Below are 9,742 nucleotides of genomic sequence, written 5' to 3'. Positions count from 1 at the left end.
TCCCGGGACTTTGGTCTGAAAATCTATGATATACTTAGATTCTTTTTGTCTCAGAACCAAAACTCTATCACCTCCCCTCGGATTTTTAGGGATCTGTTCTATAATCAGGTAACTCATGTCAGCGACATTAGAACAGTGACGTTCATGAAAGTGTCAGGCAACAGGGTATTTGGGGTCGTTGTTAATGATAGCTCTGAGATGTTCTAGGACCCTCTTTTTAGCTGGACATGTAGTGCTCCCTATGTACCAAAGGTTGCAAGTGCATATGATGGCGTATATAACAAAGTTTGTACTACATGCCAGCAATTGTTTAATTCCTCTTGTCACACCATTATATTCAAGAAAACCTTTGTATTTGCTGTACTTGCAGGCTTTACAATGGCCGCATGGAAAAAATCCCAAGAGGCCATGATTGGCTGGATTGTGATAGTTGGTGATATCATTTTTTACAACCAAATCTCGAATATTTTTATCCCTTCTGTATGTTACAGTAGGTCCATCAGGAATGGAATCCCCCAGTGTGGTATCTGCCTTGAGGATGTTCCAGTGTCTCGACACTATGTGTTGGATTTTTTGTGCATCAGTGTTGTATGTGAGAATTAGGCGAGTGCCCGCATCTCCTTGATCTTCTTGTACCACCACTTTTGTGGAAATTTAGCTTGTAACTGAACATTATCTGCGCCATCTTGCCTCTCCCCAGCGCCACGCACAGCGAACGCACGGCCGCCATTTTAGGCGCCCCACACTCTCTCTCTCTCCCCGCTCATTGCCGATCACCAGCGCGCCCCTCAGGCGCTGCGAACTTCCCCCGCGCGCTGGCCACCCCCGCTCTCTCGTACATGGGCCGTAAAACCTCTCCTTCTGTGCGACCCTGCCATGGAATCGCACCCCGTGCCTGACCAACACCTCCTTTTCATCCCATACATGGTCATACATCCTTTCTGATAACCCCCTTCCTCCGCGCCCGATTGTCCGAACCGATCCCAGGCCATCACCTAGCCCTACGGATGCAGTTTATTGCCCCTACTGTAAAGGAAACACCCCACATCAAAGGGATTACAGCAGATCAAGGCCCCCACCCCCTGGGACCCGACCGGTCGCACACACCCCCGGGAATTGGCGGAATGTCCAGCTGTGTGATAGCCATCTCCCACTGTGGGTGGGGTGGGGACTTCCACTGTAGATATGTGTGGGAACGAGCTTGAAGTGGGGATTCTGAGGATGTTATTTCATGTATCAAAGTGATCTCAAGAATGTGCCATGTATGATAAACCTGCAATAAAGCCATAAACCTGTGTATAAGAGGCCAGGCCTCAGAGATGTGGTTAGAGCACCTCGTGACGATACCTCGCTGTCTGATCTGATGTGTTCCACTCCGACGGAATAAAACTTTGTTTCCTGCCTTCCAGTCTCCGGCGCCTGCCTCTTTGTTGTTTAGCATCGAATGGTATAAGAGGCGATTACCGCCGGGCAATACTTGAAGGGTTATCGGCTACAACTGCCGCTACCATTTAACAATTGGCGTCCCAAGCGTGGGGCCCATCAGCGACACGTGGATCCAGTGGGAGAGGTCCCGACGACAGAGTGAACGACTACAACGATCGGGAGAGCTCCTGCCCGATAGACCCTCGTCTGGCAGCCGATCATCCGAACTTCACTGGTTCCGAGCAGACCTCTCTCGAGTGATCTACGGTCCTGACTGGGAACCATCAGGAGTGCCGCGGCAATAACGGAGAGTAGAGGACGATCGGGCGCTGGAGGCGGAAGACGAGGAACTGTCCATGCGGTCCGGGTAAGGTCGTGAAACACGACAAATTGCGAAACGATTGATTGATTGATTGAAATACTAGTATTTTGCTTATTGATTGTTCTCTTTGAGGTATTCACTGTCTACAAACGGGGAGGAGTAGAAATACTCTCTCTTCCTTTGCAGATAGTGAATGGTAGGTAACGCAGACTTTTGTCCCCATTGTAACCCGTCGTGCCTATTTTTATCTCCCCACTGATTGATTGTCCGAATATTGATTGTTTTGAAGGATAGTGCTCTTTGAGATATTCTCTGTTTGCAAATAACGTAGAATAGAAATATTCTGTCTAGTCTTTGCAAATAGTGAAGGGTAGGTAACGCAGACTTTTGTCCCCATTGTAACCCGTCGTGCCTATCTCTTTCTCACCATTGATTGATTGATTGTCCGAACACTAGTTGTTCGATAATGGTTCTTTGGAGGTATTCTCTGCTTACAAATAACGAGGAATAGAGATATTCTATCTAGTCTTTGCAAGCAGTGAAAAGATAGGTAGTGCTGACTTTTGTCCCCGTTGTAACCCGTCATGCCTATCTTCTCCCCACTGATTGGTAGTTGGTTCTGCCCGGACCGCTTATTAGAGGTGAACCATCCGGCTCCACTGGAGGGCACCCCTAATAAGGACATGTTCACTAAATATGGACTAGTCGCCGTAGCTTATAGCAAGCTATGGCATAAATATACAAAGAAGGACCCCGAGAGTCAGTGGCCACTGATGGGATCCTTCGATGACCATAAAATAGAAACGCTAGAAATAGCTCTACGTAGTAATAAAACAACGCCTACTATGCTTGACAGTATCGGCATGTGGCGCAAAGAAACAACGCAACGGAAAAAGAGGGAAGAAGTGAAAGCAGAAAAGGAATTACGAAAGGCAGCTCACCTTGCCACTAGAAAGTTAGAGGACGAAATAAAGGAGAGAAGGGAAGCTAAACTAAAACCAGAGCCTGAAACGTAAGTCCAGTACCCTGTTAGGACCCCCTCTATGCTCTACCCTGAGTTGCCTTCCAAGCAACGAACGAATGACGAATTGCTATTAGGTCCCCCGATCATCTACATGCCCCCTCCATACGCACCCTCCCAACCGGTAATGCAACACCCCAACAAAGTAGTACAATTATAACATTTTAATAACTTATAGGTATAACAACACGCCAACAGGGTAAACACATTAAAATATGTTTTTAAACAACTATTTACATGACAGTCCTCGCCCCTCCTTCTTCGAAATAGCAACATTGGCCTGTTTTGGGCGGTCCTTTTAGTTGGCTTTGGGCTATAAAAGACCTGCAAAATCCATCGGCCTGTGAGGCGGCATCAGTGGCGGACGATTGTGCGAACAGGCCGGAGGCTACACGCAGCGTCGAGGCCCTGGCAGCGCCAAGGTGGAGTCCACCACGTTGTACTGGTCTTCCCATTCTCTGCTTTGACCGGCAGCGAAGGGTGCCCTGGCAGGGGGGAAGCGACGCGGACGGGCCTCCCCCGCCTCCCCAGCAGAGAAGGCACCCCTGCCGTTTCATTCGCCGGCCAGCTGAGTTGCACCCTGCCGTTTCATTCGCCGGCCAGCTGAGTTGCACCCAGCCGTTTCACTCGCCATCCAGATGAGTAGGCGCCCCTGCACTCACCGGCCAGCTGCAGCAGGACAGCCATTCACGTCTCGTCTGCCGGGCAACCACTCAGGCGCGGGTCCACTAAGATTGCCATTAGCGTTTGACTCGAGAAGTGGGTCCCCGCAGCCGAGTGATCGGGGGACCCACCCCGGTGGCTGTAACAAAGAGCTGCTGCTGCTGCTGCCTCTGGACTCTGGCGGTCGGTTCTTCAGATCCAGGCCTGGCCCACTGAAAGATGGCCCTGGACTCGGAAGCTTGTCTGCTCGGGCGTGGGCCCCACCCTTGAAAAACACCCTCTCAACTTTGCAGATTCTGCGGGAGTCATTGACATTCGACTCCCGTGGACTTCCGGTGGGGGCAACTGCTGATATTTGCTTGCTTATTCCACATTAACTTGTCTTTGCCCCGGGCGGCAGCCATCTTGCCTCCGTTTGGTGCCGTAAAAGAAAGACTGATTCAAGGCGTCGGCGGAAGAACCCGCCTGCTGCCCCGCCCCAAGAACGGACCACGGCATTGCTACAAGATCGCAGTGACGCCATGCTGACGCAAGCTGACGCTAACGAAAGTTCTCGAACTACCGAAAGGGATTCTGGTCCGGCAGCTAGTTAGTGCGAAGACTTAGACTGTGGACTGGACCCACCCGACCTCGCCCCAAAATGGCGCCAATGTAGGAGGGGCCTGCAACTCCTTATGGCGTCCCGGTTACTTGACATTTATGTATGCAATGTTTCCACACATGATGGTCGGAGGGACGGGGAGGGTACTGAATTTATGCTAAAGTAGTGTTGCTCATGATACTCGACGCCTTTCACACCGTGGCCGGCCTGTAGCGGTTGTAGGCCCGTATTTGTATACTGACATTGTTTTAAATAAAGGGCTTCTTAAAGGAATTACGGAATCAGCGTCATGACAAATCATCTAGGTTGGTAAAGGTTTTTGAATAAATGATTGTTACTCCCAAGCAATAGAAAGCAGATAATGCAGACCCTATTTGCCTGAATTTTGGATTGATGAAATTTGTACCAATCACGCCTGTCTTTTTCAGAATTGTTGGAAAATGGTTGACTATAGCTTAAGGTATCTGCCGAATGCAAGGTACGGTACCTTGCCCCATAATATGCGACCGATTGAGAAACAAATGCACGACAAGGGAACCCGAATTTAGGAGACGAATAAAATGGAGCATCTTGTATAGTCGAAGGAAGGATATAGTAGGTCTGTGGTATTACCCGCTCCTGCCGCTAGCCTGGTACGTGGTAAGTAGAACTTTTTCGTGTCTATGCGCGCTGATGTGCTTTGAATGCTGCACCCCCCCCCCCTTCTTTTCTTCTCTATAGGTCACATCGGAGTTCCGACTGAAGAATGGAGTGGACATGGACCGCACCGTGCTCAATGTAGGGAAAAACATAGACAAACGTTGTGGGATGGTGCGTGAAGTGCAGACCACCACTGGGAGTGTGAAAAACTGTATGGTATGACTGTGCGTACGTGCCCTGATTATACGGTATGAATGTGTATGCATTTCATAGGCTTGGGTCGCTGGAAGAGAACGTCATCGTATGACTGAAGTGCTTGTCTATCGATCAAAGGGAGGGGAGTAAAAAGTCCGACACCCCCCCAAAATGAATTACGGAAAATACTGAAAATACGCAGCATGCATAGGAAAGAGGACAGGAAAGGAGAGGTCCCCGTACTTAACGTAGCTCTGTGTCTTCGTCTTAATTCCTGCGCTTGATGTATGAACTGTTACGCCCTACCCGGTATTTGTGTGTACGTGATCGCCGAATTTATGTTTTTCCCCCGCTTGTGTTTTCTTACGTAGAATTGACCCGTGCTACTCCATGTTGTGTGTACACCAAGTAGCCTATTATCATACACATGTCTCTCTCTCGTTTTATGTCGTACTTGTACCAAATAGCCTACTTGATGCGCACCTCTCTCTCTCTCTCTCTCTCTCTCTCTCTCTCTCTCTCTCTCTCTCTCTCTCTCTCTCTCTCTCTCTCTCTCTCTCTCTCTCTCTCTCTCTCTCTCTCTCTCTCTCTCTCTCTCTCTCTCTCTCTCTCTCTCTCTCTCTCTCTCTCTCTCTCTCTCTCTCTCTCTCTCTCTCTCTCTCTCTCTCTCTCTCTCTCTCTCTCTCTCTCTCACTCTCACTCACTCTCTCTCTCTCTCCCTCGCTGAAGGCTCTCTTGCCCTCTTTCTTTTTGAATAAATTAACGACACTATACCTCCTCAGTATGTGTATAATTGGCCTAAAACACGACAGTGTTCGAACAAATTGACAGAAGCAAAACGACCATATTTTACCACATTACTACCTCTCCTTTCTGTAAAATGTTGGACTTAACTGGCTGAGAAAGAAAGGACAGGTAAGACGACTGATGTCTCCCAATCTGGCCCTCATCACGGGGACTATATGTCAGTGGTTTTCGTTTTAGAGCTCTAACGACACCATCTCCACCGCCCAGAATTGCCCCCGCCCAATTGTTCCGAACTAGAATGTCTAAGCACCCCGTCCTCCCAGAATCACCCCAGCTCTCTACCGGAGAAGCCGGTTCGAATTTTTGATAGACCAGAAAGTTGACAGATGTCAGGCTTCCTGCCACGATTATAGGGCACAGGAATCGACACCTAGCAGGCCAGACGATGGACAGGAACACCCACAGAAACCTGCACCACAGCAATGATTAATAAATTAGTAACACACACCGACATAAGAGTTAATAGACATCAATCTTACAGCGACCGATAAAAGCATTTCCCCAACTACTCGGTGGTTGGGAGAGAGGATGAAGTGTGTAAATGTCTTCCCTGCCAACTCTCTAAGATTTTGTTTCTTGTACTCATTCCAAGATAACCTGCGGCCATCGGAAGAGAGGGGTCGGACGTGACGCACAGCCTGGCTACGGACCATGGAACATCTATGGCATCGACCAAGGGGGAGCCACGAAGCAAAGGGATGCAGGATGAGGCACCATTCACAGCATGGAAAACAATAGAACGAAAGGCTATCCCGAAGCCCCCTGCTCGCTGATCAGCTCGTGCCTGGAGTCCCAACCCGTCGGGCCCGATTGATGGGCCCAATGCTGAAAGATTCTGCTCTCCTTAGTCCGCCCTTTGATCCGATCCCACTCCACCCCCTCTTCCCTCGGCCTCCCAAAAGCACCCCTATTTTTCGACATTGACCTTACAAAAGAAAAATGAGAAGCGGGTACCCAGTCTCAAGGTACCTACGATAAGACCAGTCAAGGGAAAGGACAAAACAGGACTGTGATCCAAGAGCAAAGGATGATCACACCCTGAAACGCTGGATTTGAGCTGGACCTTAGCTCCACCGCCGGTGCTCAACAGTGCCAACGAAAGAAGAAGAGAGAGCTTACCAGTGATGGCTCACTACAATAAGACACTGGAAAGCAGAAACACCCCCTGACTGTAACCCATGTTGAGTTGTATTCCTCTCCCAACCACTTTTTGATTTGACTACCTCCCAACCAAGTTTCCAAGATCTTTTTTCGGTCGCTTCCAGCTACACACTAAATAAATGAGGAAACATTAGCTTATTATAAATGACAATTGTATAGCATCAACCGTACACATGACTATGCTGTTTAGCTTGATCCACGCGAAGTCTAGGCCTTAAGTAAATGAGCATAATTATCCCTTGTTTTACCAAACCTTTTTCAAGTATCGAGTTTGTGTTCAAGCAAGTTTCCCTCCACCTATCTCCGTGTCTGATATCTGATACAGCTAATGAAATTCTGTATACGCTACGTCATCAACTATCACGTCAACCACATGTAACTATGTACAATTGTGTCAGATTGCCCCCGCCTGCCCTAAGACTCTGTACTTTTTGAGGAACGCATGAAAACATTTACGATATTATGGCTAAACGGTTAACGAGGGTGAATGTCGGCCAGACAAGCTGGCGAGATATGTTAAAAGGGAGGACTGTGGAAATTTAGCTTGTAACTGAACATTATCTGCGCCATCTTGCCTCTCCCCAGCGCCACGCACAGCGAACGCACGGCCGCCATTTTAGGCGCCCCACACTCTCTCTCTCTCCCCGCTCATTGCCGATCACCAGCGCGCCCCTCAGGCGCTGCGAACTTCCCCCGCGCGCTGGCCATCCCCGCTCTCTCGTACATGGGCCGTAAAACCTCTCCTTCTGTGCGACCCTGCCATGGAATCGCACCCCGTGCCTGACCAACACCTCCTTTTCATCCCATACACGGTCATACATCCTTTCTGATAACCCCCTTCCTCCGCGCCCGATTGTCCAAACCGATCCCAGGCCATCACCTAGCCCTGCGGATGCAGTTTATTGCCCCTACTGTAAAGGAAACACCCCACATCAAAGGGATTACAGCAGATCAAGGCCCCCACCCCCTGGGACCCGACCGGTTGCACACACCCCCGGGAATTGGCGGAATGTCCAGCTGTGTGATAGCCATCTCCCACTGTGGGTGGGGTGGGGACTTCCACTGTAGATATGTGTGGGAACGAGCTTGAAGTGGGGATTCTGAGGATGTTATTTCATGTATCAAAGTGATCTCAAGAATGTGCCATGTATCATAAACCTGCAATAAAGCCATAAACCTGTGTATAAGAGGCCAGGCCTCAGAGATGTGGTTAGAGCACCTCGTGACGATACCTCGCTGTCTGATCTGATGTGTTCCACTCCGACAGAATAAAACTTTGTTTCCTGCCTTCCAGTCTCCGGCGCCTGCCTCTTTGTTGTTTAGCATCGAATGGTATAAGAGGCGATTACCGCCGGGCAATACTTGAAGGGTTATCGGCTACAACTGCCGCTACCATTTAACACTTTGTCTTTTAGGGTCTCCGATCGTTCTACCCCTTCAGCACGGTCTTTGGCTTTGTTGAGGACCCACTTAGGGTAGCCTCTGGTGAGAAACCTAGCAATGATGTTGTCTCTTTCGTCCCAATAAGATTCAGGACTATTACAGTTCCTTTTTGCCCTCAGCAGCTCCCCATAGGGTATACTCCACTTGAGTACATCTGGGTGGCTACTGAGGGCATGTAGGACACTGTTGCCTGCAGTTGCTTTTCAAAAGAGAGTGGTATGTACTGTACCTTGTCGAACCTGTAAACTCACATCCAGAAACTCAACCTTATGGGCGTCTATGCTGCCTGACAGAATGATGTTATATCTGTTGATGTTCAATTTGGCAATGAAGTTGTCAGCTTCCTCTTTCTGACCATTCCAGATGATGAATAAGTCATCTATGTAGCGTCGCCACATGACAACTTTCTGTAAGTCTTCCAGAAAGGTGTTATTAGTGAAGATCTCCTGCTCCCAGTAGCCCATAAACAGATTAGCAAAGCTGGGAGCAAAGCAGGAACCCATAGCAGTACCATTTACCTGCCTGTAGAGGGCGCCATTGAATGAGAAAATTTTATTTTGTAAACTGTATCTGATCATCTCGACAATCATTTGACTATGATCTCGATATCTAAGGGGTCTCTGTTTAAGGAAGAATTCACATGCTTCCACTCCCTGGACATGGTCTATTATGGTATAAAGAGACTGTACATCTAAAACCATAAAGAGGTAACTCGGTTGCCATAATAGATCATTGATTTTGCAGAGAAAATCTTTTGTATCTCTAAGATAACTGGGTAGTAATACCACAAATTCTCTTAGAAAATGGTCGACATATTTGGAGATGTGTTCGCTGGCACATCCGATGGATGAAACGATAGGGCGTCCAGGAGGTTTGATGTTATCTTTATGTAGTTTTGGCAGAAGATAAAGAATGGGAAGTCGAGGATGATCATTTTTTAGACAGCAAAATTCTTCCCACTCTAGTAGCCCCTTATCCCTCCAGGTGATCAGTTTGTCCCAGATCTCCACTATACTTTGATTGGAAATGTCCCAAGTCACAAGTGCATAGAAATTGGTGTCATCAAGTTGGCGTGAAGCCTCATTGATATAGTCCTCTCTATTCAAAATGACAACATTTCCTCCCTTGTCAGCAGGGCGAATAATTATCTCAGTATCTTTAGAGAGGGCCTCTAATGCCTGTCTTTGTGCCCAAGAAAGATTATTACATTTTTTAGTTTGTTCTTACTGAATCTAAGCTCGATGAGTGATTTAACAATACAGTCCTCGAATGTATCTATATTGTCATGGGGTAAAGGAGGTACAAAAGTAGACTTGTTTTTGAAATGTGTCTTGGGCACTGCTCCTGTGTCCAATTCCATCTGGTTAAGGACCTGTGTTGTGCTGGTCTCCCTTAGTGTATTCTCATCATCCTGTGCTAGTTCAACCAATGTGATTAAGGTGTCAATATCGCCTTTGGCCAGGTT

Source organism: Triturus cristatus, chromosome 1_2 (genome assembly GCF_964204655.1).
Source record: "Triturus cristatus chromosome 1_2, aTriCri1.1, whole genome shotgun sequence".
Lineage (NCBI taxonomy): Eukaryota > Metazoa > Chordata > Amphibia > Caudata > Salamandridae > Triturus > Triturus cristatus.
The sequence above is the reverse complement of the archived record's forward strand: the minus strand, read 5'-3'. Positions refer to the sequence as shown.